This window comes from Desmodus rotundus, chromosome 10 (assembly GCF_022682495.2).
Source record: "Desmodus rotundus isolate HL8 chromosome 10, HLdesRot8A.1, whole genome shotgun sequence".
NCBI lineage: Eukaryota > Metazoa > Chordata > Mammalia > Chiroptera > Phyllostomidae > Desmodus > Desmodus rotundus.
This window is the reverse complement of record NC_071396.1, coordinates 33779146-33802920: the sequence shown is the minus strand read 5'-3', so window position 1 is coordinate 33802920 and position 23775 is coordinate 33779146. Positions and strand designations below refer to the sequence as shown.

Sequence of the window (23775 nt, the reverse complement as noted above, 5' to 3'; positions counted from 1 at the left end):
CACGTGGCTGGTGGCTAGCACGAGCACTCCATCTGCTCTGCTTTGTCTCGTCAGCGAGGTTGGAGGCCAGAGGGGAGGGCAGCCCATCCAGCAGGAGGGCTTGTCCCAGCATTGCTGTTTCCTCTTGTGGAAGGGGACGGTTTTGCATGGACTCAGGGAAGCTCCTGGCCTGGGCTACACCTGTACATGCGAGCAGAAGCCCCAAGGTTCACGTCGTGGCCACTGGCAAGGTATTCCGGAAGAGTGTTTCCCCCTGTAGAGATTCTTAGGGATACTTGTCTGGAGGTCGGTCAGCCACGAGTGTGCCTGTTCTGTGCGCCGGTGCCTTTGTATGCTGTGCTGTCTGCACGTGATGTCTCTGAGTCTGCGTCCACCCAGGCGGGACTGCCCATTCATAAGGTCAACACGTCCTGTTTCAGGCTCAGCGTCTGTCTCAAGCGTGAAATGCACTGTCTTTCCCTTTAAGGAGTTTACTGCCTCAGTGACCTTTGTATTTGAGAAAAAGCCTTTTTAATGCTCCACAGTTTTCCTGAGCGATTTCTCCTCTGACAGGCATTATTGAATGGGCTTTCTTTGCTGATGGGTGCTATTAAGACACACTGCCTTTTGTGTTGAATCACAACTGTGCTCTTTTATTCGCCTTTATTTTTATAAGGTTTGCATTAGGGGCCAGGGTGTGCATTTATACAGGGTGATCACATTAATACCCGCCAAGCACGGCCGCAGCATGTTATCGTCAGCCTTCCTCCCGTCCTGTCGGACCCCAGGTGGGAGCAGTTCCGGGTTAGCAGGTAGTGAGAGGAAGCCCTCCAGAATTCCGCTGCAGGCCGGGATTACATACTGTGTTACTCAGCTTCCAGAGTACTGGAGTGTTTTACTGGGTGGGTGTGCGGCCTGTGGCCCGTCACCATGGGCAACCAACACTGTCCGGGGGTTGTGTGTGGTGGAGGGCGCTCACACCATTTTAAAAACTAGTTCAGGGCAAACGGTTAGGATCTGTGGCCTGGCTTGATCATTCGCTCTGTGTGTAACTTTGTGCAAGCCTCTTTATGTCCCTGAGGTGCTGTAGCTCATCGACCAGCAGGAAGTTCAAGGAATGCATTTCGTGTAAAAGAATGTTGTAAATTTTAAAGATCTGAGTGTAGGGTTTTTTTTTAATGTTCTCGTTTAGACCCTGCATGAGTAAAGCAGAGATAGAGTCACCGTCTCCCAAACGGGCTTCCTGACACTAACACTGGCGGAGAGCTTTGTGAAGGGCAGGCCCTGGGCTAGGCATTTGATGCTTAACGACACTATTTTTCTGACGACTGGTGAGGTATAGGCATACTTAGCTCTGGGTTAAACTGGGACAATGCTGTGACCTGAGAGAGGAGGTGGGTCAGCCACTGTCACACAGCATAAGTGATGGAGCAGGGGTGTAACACAGGCCTGTCTGACTCGAACGTCTAAGGTTTCTGTATTTTATGTTTGTGCCCCTTCCTTTTTCATGTGAGAAACACGCAGGCCTGACCTGGAAGCAGCGCCCTTCCGTGATGTCCCGCGTCCGATCAGTGGTGCCCCCTGCTCCTCGTCTCTTGCGCTCCAAAGGGTGGAAAGTGCCCTCTGTGACTGGATTAAGGATAATGCTGCCATGATAATGAAGCAACGCCATCACAAAAATTACAGTTTTAACCATGAATGGTGACCAATGAGGCTTTGAATAGGAAATCAAGCCAAAAGGCATGTAGGCTCAATTTTCCAAAGAGCTGACAGTCTGACCTTTTTAGGAGTGAGGACGAAATTAACATGACTAATCATCTGCTGCTGTTTGGGGGTAATTGGCTTTGTCTCCTGTGCTACTCGCTGGTTCCATGTTTACTGGGGGGCGGCTGCAGTAGCATGGTCCACGCTGGCTGAGGTGGCCCCACCCCAAGCCACCCAAGGAGGCTCCGGGTCCCCTCTGTGTCTGGCGTCTCCTTTTCTCTCCTCTTTTCCCTCCTCTTTTTCTTAAGATTCAGTGGGCATTTTGCACTCGTACTTCTGAGAAACACAACCCGAGGTAAAATGTTAAAATAATGATGAAGAACCCTGATGAAAACTGAGGTCGTTTTGCTCACTGCAGTCTCAACAGGGCAGCTGTGGCTAAACGTGAAGTGACCCATTAAAAATTCGAAAAATGAGTTGCTGGGAGTGGGCAGTGAGAGTTCCTAGAGTGTATTAACAATCCAGAGAGACTCACTTCTGGGACGGACGAGAAGTGCTCCTGGTCGGGCTGGCTGGCCCTAGCGTGTCGTCGCGCCTTTGCCCATGAGTAGGGCAGTGCCTGGGTAGAGGAAGGAAGGCTTGAGTTGAGAAGATTTCTTTAAAATGTAGGCTCCGAAGAGGGGGGGTGAAATCTGACTGATGGAAGTTTTACAGGGTCTCCAAGAGCCAGGAGACCGTCATTTTGCAAAGGACTTGGTGGCATTGCACGTGGCAGCAGGTCGGTCACTGTGCAGGAGAGACGTCCAGATGTTCCTTACCCCTCCACAGCGTGCCTTTCAGACACGTTTGATGTGGCAGGGAAACTGAGGCACCTTGACACAGTCCCAACCAAACAGCTTGTTGGATTGTCTAAAACTCAGTACTGTGCCATTTTGCGCTGAATACTCCAGTTACTTTGGTGGGTACTGAAGCAGGACAGAAATGGTGAAATAGCAAATGGTGAAATGGAGAAACCAGCAAAGTCGCAGTTACCGCACAACAAACACGCACAGAACGGGCAGAGGTCCGAGTCCACTGGAGAGCCTGCCCGGAGCAACGCCCCCAGCGTGCTCTCAGCACCCGGGTGTTATCCAGTTCCTTTGGGAAGGGAAGCGGATTCCGCCTCCCTCTCCAGCGAGTGCCCCCATAGTGCCTGGTCCTCTAGACCTAAGTAAAGCATGTTATGTGCTGCAGGGAGGGTCCCTCGGGAGGGGCAGCTGGGCTGCACAGTCAGCCCAGGAGCTGCGGGGATGGCGCCCTCTCTGTGGTTCACGTGCACCCACAGGATAAATGTGTCGTTCCCATCTAAGTTTATTTTTCCTTGGGCTCAGTCCTGTCTGCTCTTACAGTCATCCAGGCCAGGCATCTGCAGGTCTACAAAAGCATTGCAACAAAAGTTAATGAGCGCCCGTGAGTGCCAGAGAGCCCACTAACTGAGTGCTTTGTGGACATCATCCCACCTATGTCTGGCAGCAAGCCTTAGGGGTGACGTGGTTACTCCCCCTGCTACAGAGGAGGCTTGCGCTCAGGGAGGCCCAGTAGCTTTGCCCAAGCTTTCCCTGCTCCTTGATAGCTTGTTACAACTCTTACCCACGATGTTTCCTGACTTTGGACTCTGTCTCTTGTTTTGATTGCCACTTGACTTTTTTGTTATCACACGATCCATCAAGCTCTTGATTCTCAGGTCTCTCTCAAGGGCTCGTGCTCCTATCAGGCCTCACAAGGAAGGCTGCACCCTGCACACCATCGTAGCTCTGGGGCCAGGTTGAAGTGGGGAGGAGGCGTGCGGATAGGGCGCCTTCCACAGGCTTCCCCTTCAATCCCAGCCCTTTAGTGGCTCCGCTTCTCTCGTCTGTGACCTTAGGATGGGTTTCTTCTTCCAGAGTGTCCTCCTCCCTTTGGTGGGAAAGGAAGTCCGAGGGGAACGTTTTCCTCTGTGGCTCTGAGACAGGGTGTCCCCATGTCGGGGCCCGCGGGGTGCTTCCTGCCCTTTACCCTGTGAAGGTTTTGGAGGTAAGTCCCACAGATGTATGGGAGCCACCCCAGACTTCCCAGTCTCTGTTTAGGCCATGCTCACCCTCCAAGAATTCATCCAAATGCTCAGCTGAGTGTGTCCACCAGTTCCTGCCTCCGGCGGTTCTGCTCTACATGAGCCGGTCTTGGTTGGGGCTCTTTGAATGCACCTCTGTGGCCCGATGTCAGGCTGGGGGTTGTCTGTGCAAGCTCATTTCTTCCATGAGTTCGAGCAAGTCATTGGTTTGCAGTCTCCTGGATTGGTCTTGTGAGGATGAGAGCGAAGATTTCACAGTTCTTCATGTTGGAGCTACTGCTGGGAGCCTCTGTGGGTCCTCTTGAAGAGCCGAGGGTCTGCAGCCTGCCGCCCTCTGCAGGAGGGGCTCAGAAGGACAGTTTTCACTCTGAAGAACCACCGGGGGCGGGACTGCAGTGATTCCTCCTGGGCTGGGCCAGCCTCCCACGTGAAGGCTCCAGAATCATTTTGACAGCTTTTCAAACTTGGTTTTCCCTGGAGATAACCTCTTTTTAATCTGATGCTTGAGAACAAAAGAGTAGGAAGCTCCATGGACGGGCTCTATTCCAGGATGGCGCTGTCAGCCCTGGTAGGGTAGCTCCACTGGTTACAGCGTCTTCCTGATATGCCAGGGTTGCGGGTTCCATCCCTGGTCAAGGCACACACAAGAAGCAACCAGTGAGTGCATGAATAAGTGGAAAAACACATTGATGCTTCCCTCTCTCTGTCCCCCTACCTCCCTCTTTCTCTCTTGCTGTAAAAAAATAAACCAAAACAAAATCTTAAAAAATATTTTAAAGGCTGCCACCATCAGATTTGCATTTTGTCATTGTTTGTCCAGAGGATGCTGGACTCCGTTGCAGCTGTCAGCACTCCTCCCAGCTTTGTCTCTACCTTCATTGTGTTGAGAGAGAGAATTTTCACTCCACTTCCACTGCCCATGGAGTCCCTGGCCAGCTATGACCACAGCTCGTACCCTCGGCTAGAACTCCCTGTCACTCACTCCCCTGGGAGCCTGCCTCCAGCCAGCCAGGTAGAGAGGACGGTTCCCACAACTTCCTCCTCCCTACCCCTTCCAGTTGAGGGGGGGGAAAAAAAAACGGTGATAAAACACTGTCCAGAATTTCAAAAATCCCAAAAGGATTCTAAATGTTCGCTCTTACAGTGCTCACATTTATACACAAAGAGGTGTGAAGGTTTTCTGATTTCAATTAAGATTATTATCTCGTCTGAGTGATGGTTCCTCCTTCCCACCCCCACCCCCGGAAATCCCTTTGGCTGATCAATTGTAAAAGAGCATTGGTGAGGGATAACTGAGTTCCTTGTATTCAGTCTCCTCTGCCTCGAGGTCTCTTTGTCTTGTTCTCAAGTCCTTTTGCCTTTCCTGCTGAAGGGCAGCAGCTTGAAGTCAAGGACGAGAGTCACTCTTGCTTCTCACGTGAAAGATAAGCTCTGTGGCTTTTGTAGCAAAAAGCGAAGATTCTAGAAGCCAGGTGGACGTCAAGAGAGACGACGGGGGGTTGGAGGATGCTGTGGAAAGTCCTGTACGATCTGAAGCGGAAGACCAAAGTCAAGTTCCTGTCATGCCTATGAGTACCTGTGTCTATCTGGTGCAATCACCTCCTTATCTTTCAAATGTAGGGAACAGGAGTTACTGGGAGGGTCTAGTGACCTGATCCGGTCGCAGGTCTGTCTGAAACTTTGCAGACACAAGGGTTTCTGGTGAATTCCCTTAGCAGCTGAACAGGGCAGCTCATTCACCGTTCCACAGAAAACCATGGATGCTTGGGGTGCGGTGACATCTGCATGCACTGTGACCCTCAGTGGACCGTGGGCCCGGTCAGCACCGTGAAATACCATCCTCAATACACATGGAGAACAGGGAAAAACTTTTAGTTGAGGGAACTCATGGCACATCCAAAATCGTATGTTCAGCTTCCCGACGAAGGGTATTCCCAAAGCAAACTGGTGCTTAAGAGTCCTGGGTTCGCATGCAAGCGGAAGGTATTGCAATCCACCATTTCTCAGACACAGGTCAGTCATGATTTATATAAGGGCCCAGGCATTACTCTTAGTAAGTGTAAAAAGCAAAGCTCGCTGGTGAATAAAATAGTACCCTCCCGTGATTTTTAGGACCATGTCCCTGGATGCTTGACCTTGTGGTAACTTTGGCGACAAGCTCAGCTGTGGGTCTCCGGCACCGGAATCCAGCCGTGTTCTGACCCTAACTTTCAGGCACTCTTAACACGAGATCACAGATATGAAGTACATGTTTAGAATGTGTGCGTGTACCATCCAAAACATATGCACGCTCAGTGTGCAGATCAGTATTTCAAAATCAGGCAGCCTGACACTAAATGTTACGATGCTCAGAGAGGGTTTGCCTCTCTGACTTTCCCCATCGGGGTGCCTCCCCCGACCCACGGCGCAGCCCGTGGCGTCTCAGGCCTGCACGGTCAGCCCTGGTCCAGGGCGCTTCATTGCTGGCTGCTGATTTGAGAGCTCGCAGACAGAGAGTCCTTGGACTCCTGTGAGCCTTAGTGCAAGTGAGAGTCCAAGGAGGTCAGTTCCTGTCTCGCTGCGCCTTTGCTTGTACGCTCTCTTCTCTGTGCTCCCGTCCCATATATTCGTCACAAAATGTTTGTCTGTCACTGGACAGTACAACGCCTGCTACCATGCCCCAGATGCACACACGTGTCACCGCAGTGGAAAGCCGAGCCCCAGAATGGACAGGCCATGGACTTGCTTGAAGTCACACATTCTAGTGGTGACTTCGTACTCACATGCCCAGGCCTTCTACAGCCTCATGTGTTTTCTGCACATTCAACGATTTTGATCTGCAGCTTCTAACAGTTATTTCAGGAGAGCTCAGAGCGCGGCTCGCCCTCTGCATCTTGTGATGCCAGCACTGAGCCAGGCGCAGAACGCATTTGACTTTCCAGCGGGGAGGCCTGTCAGTGAGTTCCTCTCGCAGCTTGAAGAATTTAAAACCAGCCCCTCTTTATCCTTCTCAGTTGTCTGCTGCATCCGCATGAGAAGACTTAAAAGGGTTCTTCTTAGGGCTTCTGGCGAGTGCCTGTCGGCTCTCGAGGTGTAGTTTTTAAAATTATGATGTTAAGACCTTAAGTTGAATGAGTTCTGAATCCCAGAACATTTCTTCGTAACCCTTTCTAGTTAAACTCCACCCGCCACCCCAGAGAGGTTGTTGCTTTCTGAAGGTGGATGTATCCTACTGTTGTTGCCTAATTTCTTTTGCGTATGTGTAGCATCGTGTTTTGGGGATTGATCCATATCATTCTATGTATCAGTCGCATATTCATTTTTGTGGCTGAGGAATGTTCCATTGTGTAAACATGCAGCAATGTGCTTATCCCTGTCCCTCTGTTGTTTCCGAACGTTTCAGATGTGCCGTCTTAGTGACTTTCAAATATACAACATGCACACACCTCTCCAGGGCTCGTGTTGGTGTGAGGCTGTAGAAAAGGGAGCCTTTAAAGTGTCTCACATAAGTCTGGTGTGGATACATATTTTTATTTCTCTTAGGTACAAACTAGGATTAGAATTGTTGGGGAATGGGCTGTATGTGAGCTGAATTTCATAAAAATAATTACCGGAGAGTATATAAAAGCTACGGTTAGTGCTTTCATTTCGGCTGCTTTATTTCCGCCACTACATTTGGAGTTTTCAGTGTTTTTATGTGTAGACATTGTAGGAGATATCAAGTGGCTTTTCATTGTGGTTTTAATGAGCATTTCTCCAATGACTAATTGAGTGCCTTGTTATAAACGTGTTGTCCGTTCATATGTTCTCCTTGGTGATTTGTCTAAGCCTCTTACCCATTGGAAAACTAGACGGTCTTTCTGTTGTTGGTTTGTAGTGATCTTTATATATGCTGGATTCCATTTCCTTGTCCGATACTATCTATCAGAAGCATTGTCTTGTCTGTAATTTAGCAATCTATTCTCTGAATGACGTTTTTTGATGGGCGTACACTTTTAATTTTGATGGTGTCCTATCCATCATATTTTTCTTTTGTAACTGGCGATTCTTGTGTTCCGTTTAAGAAATGTTTGCGTAATGTAGTCTGTGAAGATATTTTGCTATGATTTCCTTTAGAAGCTTTATGGTGCCGATTTTTCCAGTTAGGTCTCTGTTCCATCTCAAATGAATTGTCATGTCCGAACTGAATTTGAGGTCACGGGCCATCTTGTTGCTTTGGACGTTATTTGTCCCAACACCATTTGTGGGGAAGCGTGCCCTTACCGCACTTCCTGCGTTTGCCTCGGCACCGGAATGCGTCCTCCCACGCCTTGGGGAATGACGTGGCCAGGGCTCCGCGGGTTTTCCGAGACTCGTGGGTGATGTCATGTGCACTTCAGAGGTTGGGGACCCTTACCCCCTGCCTGTGCACGTGTGGTCTCTTTTGCCTCGGCGTCATTTTTTCTTTTCCTTTAGTGCGACCCAAAACACAGCTTCCTGGTTTTGGAAACCACCTGTGGTTTTCCCACAGAGCATGGCTCAGTGCTGCTTTGGGGGGTCGCTTGGCAGCTTTTGGGATGCCTGTCTGACTGCGTGCTAATTTTCTCTCCGGATGGCACACAGTAAGACAGTGATTTACTTGAGAGGCTTGTCGCTTCGTTGCTGTAGCCTTGGTGCTTAGCGCAGTAACAGGGAAAATACGGTCACGAGTGAATTTGTGATCGTAACAGACTCTGTCTTGGCCAGTCCACGGAGGCTGTAGAATATCGTAAGCTTTGCAGTGAGATGATTGTGATTTCAATTCTCATGTCTACCACAGGTTAGCTATGTGAATTAGGGCATGTTATTTATGTACTAAATTCCAGGTTAATATTCTGTAACATACCTATACTTAGTCCTGCTTTGAGGATTTTTTTCAATAATAACAGACAGAATATCCAGTGTATAGTAGCATGTAAGGAAATTGAAGCTAACGTATTATCTTCTAGTCTTGAAAAGGCCAATGAAAGGGTGGTGTCTGAGCTCTGCTAATAACCTACGCTGATGCCCAGGGGCTTTGATGTAAAGTCGGGTAAGAAATGGCACCTTCCGTTCCCACACAGAGGCACACTGTGGATACAGCAGCTGAGCTGTTGTTTCAGAATGGAGCCTGCATTGCAATTCTGTCCTCTAGCTCCACAGAAACACCAAATGTGGTGAAACCTGCAGGCACCACACCTTGGCATAGTGATATCACATCAGGTGGGCCTTAACCAAGGAAGAATGTGTTCCTCACTTCTATGTAGATGCTTTGGGAACGTCATGCGTGGAAAAACAAACTGCATTGTGGGAACCGTGAAATAGGGTCACGGCCCGAGCTCACAGGATTTCCAGGGGAGGTGCCCCGGCCTTCAGGCTGGTGCCCGGGAAAGTCCACGCCCAGGTGTGCTCCGCAGGACTTCTCCAGTCCGACAGCCTCCCCAGGTTATAGCATTGGCTCCCATCTCTCCCATTTGGAGGCACTTCAGAAGCTTGCAGTAATGCCGAATATTCCCTCTGAAACGCTTTGAAGCACAGCACGTACGTGTTTCCTGACTTCACCGACTGCGTGTGCAAAGCGGCGCCTTGCTCACGGGTGTTCACGCCTGCGGAAAGCCTCTCTAAACGGGCCGCATCCCTATCAGACCTAAAGTGGACGGCTGAGATCTAAGGAACGTTTAATCACCGGGGCGTCGGGCTGGGGCAATCATAGCTGAGATGAGTGCTTTAAATTGCTGCGATCTTTAATGAGCATTGCACTTGATTTAATAATCTATTTATTAAATACATTTTAAAAATTGGCAAATTGAGCGCTTGCCTCAGAGCGAGCAATTAGGGCTATTTTCATTCCATGTTTACTTTCCCGTGTTTGTTTAGTGTCAAGCATGTTGAATAAATCTTTCACTTGTTTTTCCCCTCAATAAAACCATAAATATTAAATCTTACTGTCGGTTACACCCAGCTCCTTGTTAAATGATGGGGTGTAAGCAGCATGAAGGATGATTTACTGATTTCACAAAAATGAATCTTGACTCTTTAGTGAGCTTATAGAATGTCCATAATAGTAACTCTGGGTGGAGATCGGTTAGATCTCTGTAACCTCTGTGTGCTCCTCTTGAGGAATGTGTTCAAGAGGCCCTCTCGTACTGAAGCAAAGTTTACAGTATCTTATTTTTTCTCCCAAATCTCCTTAACCGGACACATGTGGGTTTTGGATTTTATGTTCTGACATGATTGCTGGTTACTATTTGCTTATTTATAAGTAAGAAGTAGCTTCCTTATTCCTAAGTCCTTTCTTTTGCTGGGCAGACTCCTCCCCGAACCCCGGGTGCAGGCCGTGGGGGATCACGGTGCCTTCCTCCCAGGGCTCCTTGGAGAAAGCCCCGTGTTCCCGGTCTGAGTTTCTGCCTTCCCCCCACCGCCCAAATCCTTGATGGAAAGGAACCATTCATCGCACTCAGTGTATAAATCTCCTACCCCAGTACATGAAGACAAAGCGTGCGGCCTATGTTAGTGGTGATGCCTTACTTGTGTTACTAATAACATCTGACATCCTTAGCCCTGAAGCTGTTGTAAAAATCTCATCCTCCGTGGAAGCCTGGTCAGGCGCTCACCTTATGGAACTGCGCGGGCTGGCTCGCCTCCACTCGGTTCCAGGAGGGGACGCCGTCCTGAGGTGGATGTTTATTTCCCGTGTTTCATTTTGCCTGAACCAGGAGAGCAGGCCAGCCGGTTCTAACGAAGGAATGAATATTTATTAAGTTCCTACTAAGTGTTAAAATTGTTTGTCATGCAGAAGAGTCTCTTTGGAAAGCATTATGATGTATTAGGAAAACCCATTCAATTCAACAGGAAGCTCCCAAGGGCCCACTGAGCACCACCTAATGCCAGGCAAGTGAGAACCTTCCAGGGAAATAGCGCGGTCGATCGTCGTTGGAAAGACACGTGTTAGGAAGTGAGAGGGGGCTTCATTTTCATGAAAACGTGGCAAGCATGGTGTTGAGAATACAGGAGAAATAGTCTGAGGTCAGGTTTTATTTCATTTATTTTCCGGCTCCATTGACAACTTTGGAATACATTTAAAGTGTTCGGAGTGATGATTTGGTGCAGAGGTGCATTGTAAAAAGGATCCCCCCTCCCATGGAGTTAATATGGCCTTCCTCACCTCTCACATTTGCCTTTCCTGTATCTGAAATGCCACGAAGGAGGAGAGATCCCCGCATGGTGAGTGCGGGGCAGAGGCAAAGTGAGAGCAGGATGAGAAGGTGGCTCTAGTGTGACAGGGGCCTGAGTGACCCTGGACATGTGACGGTGCTGAGGAGGTGGCCTGAGAAGGAAGAACAGGTTGCTTTTTTTTTATCAAACTAGGTTGGAAATGCCAGAAACAAAAATGACCCAGAAGCAGCTGGAATTTAAGAGTTGTAGCCACGTGGGGAGACCAGAGGCGGTGATGCCAAGTCGTCCCTCTGTGCGCATGTAGAGGGCTAAGAACCATGGTGGCCGGTCATGACTAGCTGTGAGCACGGCCCTCCTCAGGGGCAGGGCAGAGCTAGTGCAGGGCAGGGCAAAAGTGGGCTTCCCGGTGTCAGCACAAGAAACAGCTTATTCTGGGATTACTGTCTATCAATTATTATGTTATTTTCCATACGAACGGCTGTAAACCTACTTTTGCCTCTTCCCTGTAGAATAGACTGTCACTTTCCGTGAACTTGGGCCAGCCAAGATCAGCCAAGGCATGCGCCGACCTGCTGCTGACCACACATGGAGTGGCGTTTTGGCGTTTTCAGGAGTATTATTAGGTAGGAATAGCTAATGTGCGCGATGTTCTCAGTTTTTTTGGTTTCTGTTTGTTTTGATTGTGTTTGTGCTGTCCTCCTGCGTAGCTTTGTCCTGTGGTTTTGCATAGTAGGGCAGCCTGGCTCCTTTTCTTTGCCTGTTCTTCCTTCTTTTCCTTCCCTTGAAGATGCTGAGCGGGTCGGGCTCCGGTGAGCCCGCCTTGCTTGTTCCTGTTTGGTGATGGCTCAGCTGAAAACACGGACATTAATGCCACATTATGGAGTATTTTGGTTTCCTGTATTTTCTTAACCCCTTGTGGCTTTCACGTCTACTTGACAGTGGAAGGGCCGGATCTGCATTCATGTCTGAGTGCAGTCGGGCGTTTTGCGCCTTCTGGTATCCTGTACATGATTCACAGGGAATGCTGTACACGTGCTGTTTGTTTGTTTGCTTTCACATCTGCGAGTTATTTTTTAGGATGAATTCCCAGGAATGCTATTCCTGAGCCAAAGTCTGTAAACGACTGTAAGGGTCTAAGAGTTATGCCAATGTGTGTGCGCACCAATGCAGGCTCTTTCATGAAGCGTCACGTAATTGTAGAAAACATGCTAATTAAGCTTTAGCTTGTGTTCTGTATTTGTTATTGTAGCAGAAGTGATAAGTAAACATTAGCTTTTATTTTAGTAAAGATAGTGTGAGTCTTAAATGCAGAATGATGCCTTCAAGCCAAAGATGGCTCTGTCTTTTGCAGGAAAGGTGGATTCGTTAAGGCTGGAAAAGAAATGGGGCAGCCTGTCTTGAACTTGGAGACCCAGAGCCACCAAACCCCCTTATCCCAGCCAGTGAATCCTCTCCAGGGGTGTGCAACCTTTTGGCGTCTCTGGGCCACACTGGAAGAAGAGGAGTTGTCTTGGGCCACACATTAAACGCACTGCAACACATCATCACAACAAAAACCTCATAATGTTTTAAGTAAATTCACGATTTTCTGTTGGGCTGCACTCACAGCCATCCCGGGCTGCATGTGGCCCGTAGGTTGGACACCCTGCTCCTTCCAGTCACCAAGGTCTGTTTTAGTTTAGAGGGAGAGGGCTGGGGCAGTTAGCCTCAGCAGGGCCGTTGACCTGAAAGAACTTTCCTCCCCCCTACTGAATTCAAAAAATGGAAAGTTTAAGCTCCCTATGTCCTCCCTTGTGTTTAGCTCAAAACAGGACTGAGTTCAGGTTACTGTTCACCGGGTGTTACAAAAGTGGCTTACATGCTGAATTGAACTTGAAAAGAAAGCACGTTCATTTATGAGGAATAAGTCTGGGGCTTTCCTTGGTGTTATTTGCTGCAGTTGCAAATATCTCTCTCTCTTCTAGATCTACCTGCAAATATATCTGTCTGTTTCCGGATCTACCTATCTGTATCCCCACACAGTTTCCAAAGGAAAAAGTAACAGCGACACGGTCCCAGTCACAGACTGCCCTCTGTGCTAACGACCATACAGAGGTTATTATTGTACCTCCTGCAGCCCACTCAGCAGAGCCCAGTTAGAGACAGGGCAAGAGGCTGTCCCCACTCAAAAGGAGAGCGGAGGCAAGGGCGACCACTGGGTGGGAGCCACCTTGTCCTGCAGGGTTTGGCCGTGTTGGTGAGTGTGCCCACTTGCTCTGCTGGATTAGGCTGATGCTCACCTGCAGACCCCTTAGGATCTTGGACTGATCACCAGGCAGGGATTCCATCACAAACGTCTTCTGGGATGCGTCCTACTGGTTTTTTGCATGATATCCCGGGGAAATAAACGAAAAACATTTAATTACTAGAGTGATTACATTTTCAAGAAGAACGTGGCAGATGTCCGGGGCAGGAAACTAAATCGCTTCTCGGTTGGTTTTTAGAACGCAATGGTGTGGTGCTCAGGAACACTTGCCTGTTCGCTTTCTAGCCCCTCGCCAAGCAGTAATGTTAGGGGTGCAAACAGGTAACTACTGCTTACCGAGGGGCAAAGAGTTGTTCTACATTTGACCCTCGGAGGGCAACCTCGAGGCCGCTGTGGCCCCCGGGGAACGTGGGTTTGACAGCCCTGGTGTCGACTGTGGGCAAGATGTGTGGAGATGTTGAATTTTGGGCTTCTTGGCTTAGAGCTTAGCTTCCGTCTTTATAGCTTAAGGGCTCACCTGGAACGCGTGGAACTGTGAAAGAATTATCCCAGTGGGTTGCTGTCAACCCTGTGGGCAGCTGAGGGGGTCTGAGAACATGCCTGTCGGGTGGTGGATGTGGGAGTGCACGCGGGCAGCTTGAACACGTGAGTGGTGCAGACAGTCCGGCACGGCCAGGACGGTGGCCTTGATTTTCATCGCACGACACTGAAGCGTGTGTCTTAGGCAGCTACTTCCCCGCTCCCTTGAAATAAGTGGAGAAGTAGTAACACAGAGCAGCAGTCGCCCAGAGTTTGCAGACGGGTCCTCTTTTGCCTTAAGACATAAAATCGATACGGATGTGAACCACAGGTGGAACCCGTAGTTTAGCTTTTATCAGACCTGTTAAGAATGTGCAGTAGCTGTGGAGTCACATTTGTCGACAAGGTTGTTCCTGGAGGTATTGGCAGTTTATAGCCTGGTGAACTCTGTTGATTGTGCCGGTGCTAGCCTGTGATTGAATTGGGGGGGAGGGGGGCGGGGATGCCCGGAGATCCTGCTGCACCATGTCCCCGCAGCCCTGGTGCAGGTGGCAGCGAACACCTCCGCGTAGCCCACTTTATGAACATGAGTCCTCCCAGCTTCTGAAACACCCTGTCCACCTGGGCCTATAAAGGGTAATATTCCCAAGGGGAAACTAGGAGCAGAGAGAGAGAGAGAAGAAAGGATACAGTGTGTGTGGACTGCTTGGTGGTAAAATCCTCTACCCCCCCCCCAAAAAAAAAGTGGGGGAGGGGAATCAAAAACTAGCTCGTAGAGGAGTCTATTCCGAAGGCCAAAGACCAAAGAGAAGGAACCAAGAAGAAGAATTTTCCAGGGAGGCTAAGATGGGAGTGTGAGTTGGTGCGGAAAGTGGCCGTGAAAACCGGGAGTTGGCAGAAGGCGCGAATTGGTGTTGTACATAATTGACGTCCCCCGACAGAAGGCTGGCCTTTGCCTTATAGAAGGCGAGGTCTGAGTCCTCCACGGCACGCCTGATGGGAGCATCTTTTTTTGCCTGGGGCCTTGGCTCACGCTTCGGTCTAACAGTATGACTTGGGGTGGGAGCTCAGGCCATGCCAGGTGGTAACGGTAGTCCTTAAGGTGGGAGTTTTGGGTCACACAGGGTCAGACTTTGAGGTGGCAATCAGCCACATGGGCCATCTGTCGTGCCCGTGTGAGGGAGTGCCAGTGCAGAGTCTGGAAGAGGAGGCTCTGGCACCCACCTCCCATCCGCTCTGTGCCTGCAGTCACACCCTGCGTCTGGGAGGGGTGGCTCTGCTCGGAATTTACGAGGACGGATTGCCTGGGGCCTTCCTGGATCCTGCTTTCTGCCCCTGTTCCCTCGGCTGATTTTAATCTGTATCTTTTCGCTGTGAAACCGTGTGTGACTGTAAGTGACACAGCTGCAGTGAGTTCTCTGAGTCACAGTAGCAAACTGTTGACCATGAGGGAGGTCCCATGTGGAGGGACCTTGCTCACGCTTCACGTCAACTAGGGCACAACTGTGGAGGAAAGGAAGTGGCGTCTGTGCGGGGCGGCAGGTTCAGGATTCGTGTGGAGTTCTGTGCCCAGCTGGCCTGTGTGTGACGGTGGGTTTTAATCATTCTGCTGTCGGATGAGGAAACCGTGGATCCGGAGCTTGTGCGACTTCCCTAGAGGTGCTAAGGCCAAGAAACATACTCAGGTCTGTAAGGTTTTTGGGTAGACTGTCTCTGAAAAGAGCAATAGTGAACTTAGGTTACGGCCGGAGGGGAAAGACCGGGGTTGTATGGAAGTAAAGTCAGCATGAGGCCACTCATTATTCAGGGTTCTGGAACACGTCACCGCGTGAACACGAGCCGGGCGGGTCCTGAAACGTGTACTTGACCTAGTCCGTCTAATCCTCTACCTTGTATTTGTGGAACTCGGAAACTGTTTCAGAAACCTGCTAAGTTTTAAGCAGTGTGCATTGGAGGACATGTTGTAGTACAGCGTCGGAAACACGTTACAGAAGTGCTACGGGAAATAACACGCCCGTCGAAAACCACAATTTTGGTAACTGCTCTGAAGAGGAGGTTCAGGGTGCTGCGGGGTTGCACGTAAGGCTGGAAAAGCCTTGTTAGAGACGGGGATACTTACAGCGAGTTCGAGCATGAATCGTGCTGGCCTGGGCAGGGAGGGCATGTGACGTGCGTCGGGAAGGAAAGGCAGCCCCGTGACAGGGAGCGAGGAGGGCAGGGCCACCGTCAGACAAGGTGTGGATGGTGGGGTGGGAGTAGAACGGGGCCTGGCATTCTGATGTGATAGAGTGCTGGGTGGGGGCGAAGCAGAAGAAAGGGTCGCGCTCAGAGACAGGCGCCTTGGAGAGCATCGAACGTAAACCTCTGAGGCCTCGGTGTGTGTAAAGAGTACGTAACCTCATCAAACGGTGCTTTCGGATGGCTTTGACAGCAGATGTCCTAGAGGGGCCACGTAAAAAAAGCAAACACGTGTAATCCGCTCGTAGATCTCCCCTTTTGGTAGGTCAGAATGTCTCACAAACAGAATTAGATTAAAATTTCAGAACGCTCTCAGGGAATGTAAGTGACCACTTCCAGAGGGAGAGAACGGAGAGAGTAGAAAGGAAGAGCCGTTCTAGCAGAGTATTTGAAATTCAGCTTGTCAGCATTTCAACACCTGGTAATGCACTTTCCACGTGTGCGTGGCCCGTCCATGCGGAAGACTCTGCGGTGTCGGGTCCGGCAGCGAGTCCGGGGCCGCAGACGTGCCGGTGAGGCCTCAGCTGTTGGCCAGCCCGTCTTCTCTCAGACTCCTTCTGTTGGTTTTCGTTCAGTTGTCGCCACTCCGCTGGGCCTGGTAAATAATTCAGGAGCCCGGACTGGAACCACTAGAATACCTCTTTCTAAGTCCCGAGCGCAGTTCCCGGGAACTCTCGGCTGCAAATGGTGACGATCAGGTCCTTTGAGGTGCTACGTGCTCTGTCCCTGCAGCCCAGGGAAACGACGGGCAGGCAGACAGACACACGGCCGTGCATCAGGATCCTGGAGAGTTGCTGTCTGCAGGCAGGCAGGCTGTGACATTTAAGAAGCTATGGGTGCTACAAAATCCTGTCACTGAAAACACTGTAAGAAGTAAAAGCAAGGGGGCATCTCAGCACAGACTGGGAAAGAGAAGGGGTCCCGCAGGATCCCCTGGGGTCAGAGGGAGCAGGGGCAGGCAGGTTTTTTCATCGAAGTGAAGGGCCTCTGGGCCAGTGCTTGTCAACATGAGCTAATGGTCCCCTCTTACTGTTGTAAGGGCAGCACCAGATGAGTCCTGGCCGGCAAAGGGGATACCGAGCACTGGCTCTGAGGGCTGAGAGGCCTGATGCCCAGCCCCTCACCGCAGTCTCAGCTTTTGTGACCAGTGGCACTTCCCGAGGGAGACGTAGGCCGCGGATGCCGAGAGCTGGATTTTCACCATCCTTGTGTAGCCGGTGCATGGAGGATGTACTTTGCCTGTGTGCTTCTTTTGATGCAATAGCACCTGTAAGAGGCGCTATCGTCTTCATACTTCTCTTTTGGACCATCTGGGAGTCCAGGAAGGAGGACTCTCCTGTTTTGGTGGATCTCTGTGAGACACGTCAGAGGCAGTTACATCACGTCGCAAAGAGATTCTTGATTCCCCAGAATGGAACGGAAAGGCAGCCAAAAGAACACGCAAAAGCTGGGTTTCTGTGGGAGTTTGCACTATTTCCATTCAACTTAGCTAAGGACGCGCCGCCTTTGTTTGAGGGTCTCTGCTTTTATTTGAAAATTGCTATTTATTTTCACTTAACAGCTTTTGTACAGGTTAATAAGCAGTGATGAGTAATTACGCTATGTTTAAAAAGAACGGAGCTTACATGAAATTACATATTAGACATAGCCACTGGATTCAACCGATTTCCATTTTGGAAGACGGCTTATTGAAAGGCGGGGGCGGGGGTCCCTTTTCCCTCCGAGGCTTCGCTCAAAACAGCCAACTGGGGCAGAGAGCGGTTGGTCTGTCTGCCTTTGTAGGAGATTTTTAAACCGTATTATGGTTTGTCCTCCGGGTCATCTTATTCCGTACGAGACAGTTCCCTGTGGAGGGACCCTGCGTGGAACTGGCAAGGACCCCGGGAGGTCTGCGTTCACCCTCCGTACGCCAACCCCGCCTGCCGTCCCCCTGGGAACCGTCCACTCTCACTGTGTTCTGTCCATCCACTGGGCAGCACAGCCCCCTAGTTACCTGATGAAACACTGGATTTCAAGGTTATGCCACTATGTAAAACCTTCTTATTAAAACAGCAGTTTTCTAATTTTTCCCATTGAATACGACGGAACGCCTGCAAGGGTTGTGTGTACGGCAACAGGTACGAGGCCCACCCGAGAGTGTCAGAGAGCTGGGATTAGCATAGTGAAGCATTCTTTTGCACAATAATATAGTATGTAACAAACATGAAGTGGGTGAAATAAATAGTATTTTCTTATGTTTTCTTAATCAGGCTGCATTTATACTATTATTAGCTAACAGCTTTATGACAAAGTGTGTACCCGGGACCGAGCGCAGTCTTAACGATAGCAGATGTGCACAGGTCAAAGTCTTCTTCATACCTGGGAGTAGTTTTTGCTGCTGTCTTGTCGGGAGCGATGGCATCGTGGTCACTCTCACTTCCTCGTGTGGCTGGGGAGCAGCTGCTGCTGCAGGGTCAGGGGGACCTGTCAGCCTTGCCCAGTTCGAGTTGCTCACTTTTATTTGCCTTGTTCGTATTATCTTCGGTCTGCAGCTCTTGGGGAAAAAAGAAAATCTTTTTAAACAACTCATCTATTGTTCTGATAGTTTTAACAAAAACCAGAGAATATAATTCCACTACTCCCCTGAATGGGGCCCGCAGAAATGCCAGCATGTCGGCCTGTGCTGAAGCACAGTAGCGAGAGGGCAGGGCTGCCGACCCGTCCTGGAGCCCCCGGGTCTCCCTGCAGGGGACCCCCATGCACCAGCAGGACGCGGGGCCATCTCATGCACGACCCACGTGAGGGCCCTGCTCACAGTCTACCGGGTAGTGAGATTTTCTTTCAAATGTATTTTGGTTCTTTTTCTAGCTTAACATTGTCAAGAAAACGTCGAGTAATTTCTTTCTGCTTCCGAGTGGGTTGTGTGGCACCCTATGGAGATTGCTAGCCTTGATGATAAACTAATTCAGATCCCTAGAGCCAGAGCCAGGTTGAGTGGAGTAGAGCACTTGGGGGCACAGCACTGCAACTGGGGCGAGGTGCACTCGCTTCCTCATCCAGAAACCTCTGCCCGGAGCGCACTTTTTCTGTGCAACAGTGGCAGCGCAGTGATGCCCTCTGTACTTTTGTGCAAGAGTCTTCCAGCTATTTTAGTGATTTTTCGGGATCCTGGAATCACCAGCAGTGAAACTCTGAATGTGAGCATTAGACACACAGTTCTCTGCTCACCAGCCTACGGTGGGGCAGAGCAGAGATGCTGTGTGGGGTAATCACGGGGCTTCTGGGGCCTTGTACCTGCCCCCTACTACCTAATAATGTGTAGTTTCCCTGAGCTGCTGTAAAATTAGGAAGGTTTATGGGTTCTTTCCTGCCGTAATACCTAATCGCCTACTTATTTTATTTTTAATAAAAACCTATGATCTTTTGTGGAAAAAAGGGGGGGAGAGAATATGAGACCACAGAAGATCCCACCAGGTTCTTTTCCCAAATGTGCTTTCAATGTCTCTGATGCATGGGCAGTGAGCGCGTGTGGGGAACTGTTGACGCGCAGGCAGAGGAACTTTTACAGTCTTCCTTTGGAAGGAAAGCGAGCTCTTTGGAGCTTCCACGCTGTTGGCTTTTAGTGCTGTGGTTAGAAAAGGAAACACTGTACTCCAAACTGAAGGGGTCTACTTTTGGGTAGAAGGACAGAGAGTTGATCCAGCTGTGCCGGAAAGTGGGCATGCGGTTTCCTGAGGACTAGGCTCCCGCTGATGCTGCTATTCTTGAGCTGGACCCTCCGGCAGGTTTCACGGATTGTTCTGGCACTAATTTTTTCTTGTTTGTCCGAGAAAACTTTTTTCTTTCTTTCCTCCACCCCTTCTACCTTGCCACCTTCTCCTCTTCCTCTTGTTCCTTAAGCTTTAGGTCTTACTCTAAAAAATGGGCTGTCTTTCCTCGGGGTGTTGAAATGATGCAGCTTAGGCAACTGAGAGAAAGTATCTTCTTGTTTGTTCTCCGCGGAATCCAGGCCAGAGGGCTCTCCTGTGGAGGGGAGAAGTGACTGTGTGTATTGGGGGCAAGAAGGTCACTTTTGCATTTTACTGTCCTTGAAGTTAAAAGCAAATCTTCATTTTTTTTAAAGAAAATAAATGTCCTCTTAGTTTTGTGTGGATGGCGGGAAGAACTTTGGCGGAGACCAAGTGCGCCTGTACTGCCCTCGAGGACTTTGCATCGCATTTGGTTGTATTTCGGCAAGTGACAGGGGGTATCGCAGGGTCCAACAGCGTGACTGGCCGAGTCTGGGGCCCTCCCACAGTTAACGGTACCCCTGTGAGTGACAGTAGTGTGGGTAATCTTTACGTTTCTGTTGCTCATTGCAGGTCCCCAAGCTTATTTACCTCCCGTTTCTTATGTGAGTCTCAGAGTCACCTGGGGGTAGGTAGAATTAGTGTCGTAGTTTTAGCTGGAACGCCCAAGGTTTAGTTAGGTACGCTCTCGAGGGTTTGTCAGTTTTGGCATTTTCCATATGTTTCTTTTTTCTTGGGAATTTTCAAAATAAGCAAAGGATATTTGCCTTATTTCGTATGTTTGCTGAGATCCATTATAGAATATGTGGACACAGGAGTGTAATTCAGTTCTGAATCTTAGTTAGGTCGCCCTGTGCTTAACCCTTTACCAGGTGTCCCAGTCCTGCTTCAGAGACGGCGATTCCTGCAGAGGGTGAGTTTTCCGCACACTCACCCATGAATGCGGATGACAGCTGCAGTGCAGTTTGTCATCAGTCCTCAGGCCTGTGGGGCAGACCATACAGGGCCTTGTGGGCCCTGCCGAAGATGTGCAGTTTATGAAGCACCTGGTGGGAAGTCAGTGGAGGGTTTTGAGCAGGGGAGAGAGATGCTGTACCGTTCTTGCTAAAATGCAAGAAAGTACACAACCTCTGCGGCTGTGTGCGGAGGACCCAGCCCCGAGGCTGGAGTCTGAGCAGCGGCCTTGGTGGTGATTCGGGGAGAAATGACGGTGGTTGGCTCCCTGTTGGCCATGGACTGAGCAGTGATGAAGTCTGTAGTATAACTGGAACACGGTGGCGACACGCTGACTTGTTCCGTGGGTTCTAGATGGGATGTCGGAGAAAAGCCGAATCAGGGACAATGCCTGGGCTTTTGGAAGGCGTGACGGGTGAAGAAGGGTGCGCCTGGTTGCTGGAGGAGTGTGTGGGAGGAGCAGGCTTGGGAAGCAGCCAAAGGGTTCCGGTTTGTAGGTGTTAGCTGTCGCAGGCCTGTAGTAGGGCTGTCCAGGGGTAGTAGTTGAGTAAAGCCGTCTGTAGTTCACAGGAGAGGCTGAATCTGAAAACCGCTCGTCTAGGGGTCACCGGGGTAGGGAGGTGAAGGGCAGCTAAGTGTCCTAGTGGGTGTGCCGTCACCCCCAGCCAGGCTGAAAGTCCAGGGAGACAGAACACCGTGAGGTCAGGTGGGAGTATGTTACGTGGTGCTCCTGTGGTGCAGAGGGTAGTTTGTGTATATTTAAGTACGCAAGCCTGGTGGGGAGTGTGTGTGGGAGAAGGCAGGGAAGAGAGCCTGAGGTAGACTGAGTCACAGGTCCACAGCATGCAGCCAGTGGTGCCGGCCACTGGAGACATGTGAGGTGGTCACAGCGAAGGCAGGCGGCCAGGGAACTGGCCGACAACCCTCTCTGTCAGCCTGAAACAGACGCTTGGAAACGCCTCGGCTTGTTTGAAAACCCCCTCCCCTCAGGGCTGTTAGGGGCACGGGGGCCTTTTCTTCTCCTGCGAACAGTGCTAAGGGCATGGTTTCCCTGCCCCCAAACCTGGGGGCTGCATGAGCTCAGAATGTGCTTGGGGACCGTTGATTACAGCAATAAACACGGAAGCCCCCGCAGGGGTTCACAGCGAAGGCAGGCCGTGCCCTCTGCTCATGCTCTCCGCTCCTCTCCCTGCACGTGCGGCCCGCCCCTCCACTGACTTCCCTCTCTGAGTTTGTGTGTTCATCCTGGCCTCTGCTGTAGCTCCCCTACCTTGTGAAGAAGTCCCCTTTCTGCCCCGGACACCCTTCCCGAGACAGCGGAGGGTCTGGGTCAGCACCTGCTGTGGGGATGAGTGTGCGACAACACGCACGCAGTCTTTCCTGCCTCTTCTCCATTGCTCCTTAGTGAACTTGCATCCTTCAGCGTCGGCACAGAAGACGTCCCCTCATGAGACTTCTCCTACATGTGTGTATGTCGGGTGAACTTGCGCCAGGTTTTTTTCCTGCCTGTAGGGTTGTAGCCTCATTATGAATCTTTCCACCCTATTAGTTACATTTAGGATTTTATGTCCCTGCACTGGTGTGTAAACTTGCTCAGGGTCAAAGCTGTGTTGTGGTCATTGTGTGGGGCTGGTGGCGATGGGCACAGTGGTTTGCACGCAGCAGTGTAACAGTGAGTGTTACTGCGTGGTGGGCATTGTGCCCTGAAGTTCATACGCAGGGGGACTAACTCTCTGAGGCCGTGGCTGTACACGAGCTCTGTCTGCCTGCCTTTCCTCTTGTCACACTGCTGTCCTTGCTTTGTTGTTCTGGGAAACGGAGTGGAGTCTCACCTGTGAGAGCACTGGGCCGGGAGTCTCTTTTCTGGCAAAATAACGGGAGGGTCCTGAGATCGAGGTTTTCTGAGGCCCCGAGTTCTCCTTCCTGAGCCGCCTTTGTGGGGGCAGAAGACACCTGACTGGCTTCAGTTTATTCTTCTGAGCTCACATTTCCAGGGTGTGGCTGGTGCCCGACGGCGGGCAGGTGTGGTCAGAGTTTGGGAGACGTCTGCTGTCATGCAACCTAAGGCAACAGAAGTCGAAAACTAGGCCCTGAGTGTGTTGTAGTTCATAGGCACTCTGTGAAATAGACACTGAATCCACGTGTCAAAGGAAGGCAAGAAGTCTGACGCCGGGGAAGAGTGTCCTCAAGAAAGTACAGCGAGGTTGGAAGCTCTGGGGTGGGAGGGGGAGGGGGAGTCGGGGCAGGGAAGGCGGAGCAGCAATGAGGGTTTAGAGCTTATGCCACCCGGCTGGTCCCTGGGAAGGTCTTCGCGTGAGTTGTTGGGAGGTAGAAAAGCTGTGGCGGACGGAGCGGGAAATTAGAACCCCGTTCACCTTACCTTTTGAAGAGGTTGCCGCCTCTCTCTAGTTGACTGCAGGTGGGTGAAGCTGGGGGGGCAGTGCTGGTGTGCCCTAGAGGGTGGTGGTGGAGGGGCTGGCGGGCGCTGGACGTGGGCGATATTTCAGAGGCTGTGCTGGGAGATTGGGTGTGTGGCGTGAGAGCCCGTGGCTGTGAGCCCGAAGGGAGAATGATGGAGCTGCCTTCCTGTGAGGGGAGGAGATTTGTGGGACAGCCTAGTGGCGGGAGGAGCAGTATTCCACATGTGTCTGTCCCCCATGGGGAGAGAGCAAGCAGGCGGCAGGATGGGAGTGTGCGACCCAGGGTGAGTAGGGAAGCTCAGTGCTGCTGCATAGAGATGGGATCAGAGGTGCAGTTAGAAGATGTCACCTGCACAATGACCTAGCGTGTAAACGAGCTCCGGTGCCGGGACTTGGGAGGAGAGAGGAAGTGTCAAGGGTGTGGGTGGGGGTCGCCATGCGGGTCCCTGTGGGAGACGGAACGGGGTGTGGAATCAGGCGGCCCTGGCCAGCTGCCATTCTGTGCCCGTGACCTGACTCAGCCAGAGCCTCCTTCCCTCCATCCATGAAAGGCCCATTGCGACAGGAGTGTGGACGTGGAGCAGCATGGGGCAGCATCGGTTGTCATCAGAACTTACCATAGTGGGGAAAGATCACGGCTCATGTTTTTCCGCCTCTGTTCCCGAGTGGCGCACCACACACTCCCTGGTTTCTCCTAAGGATTCCATG

The 23775-nt window shown here is 50.8% G+C and overlaps 1 long non-coding RNA gene across 1 annotated transcript; it reads right to left on the bottom strand.

Annotated features, from left to right (window-relative positions):
* Positions 1-3382: 3382 nt before the first annotated feature.
* LOC123479889 (uncharacterized) lies at positions 3383-23180 on the bottom strand. Its single transcript, XR_008425427.2, has 5 exons — positions 23028-23180; positions 22480-22708; positions 18285-18459; positions 10363-10483; positions 3383-4400 (listed from the first exon to the last, which is right to left on the bottom strand). It is a non-coding gene; the product is annotated as an uncharacterized lncRNA (long non-coding RNA).
* Between the last annotated feature and the right edge of the window lie 595 nt (positions 23181-23775).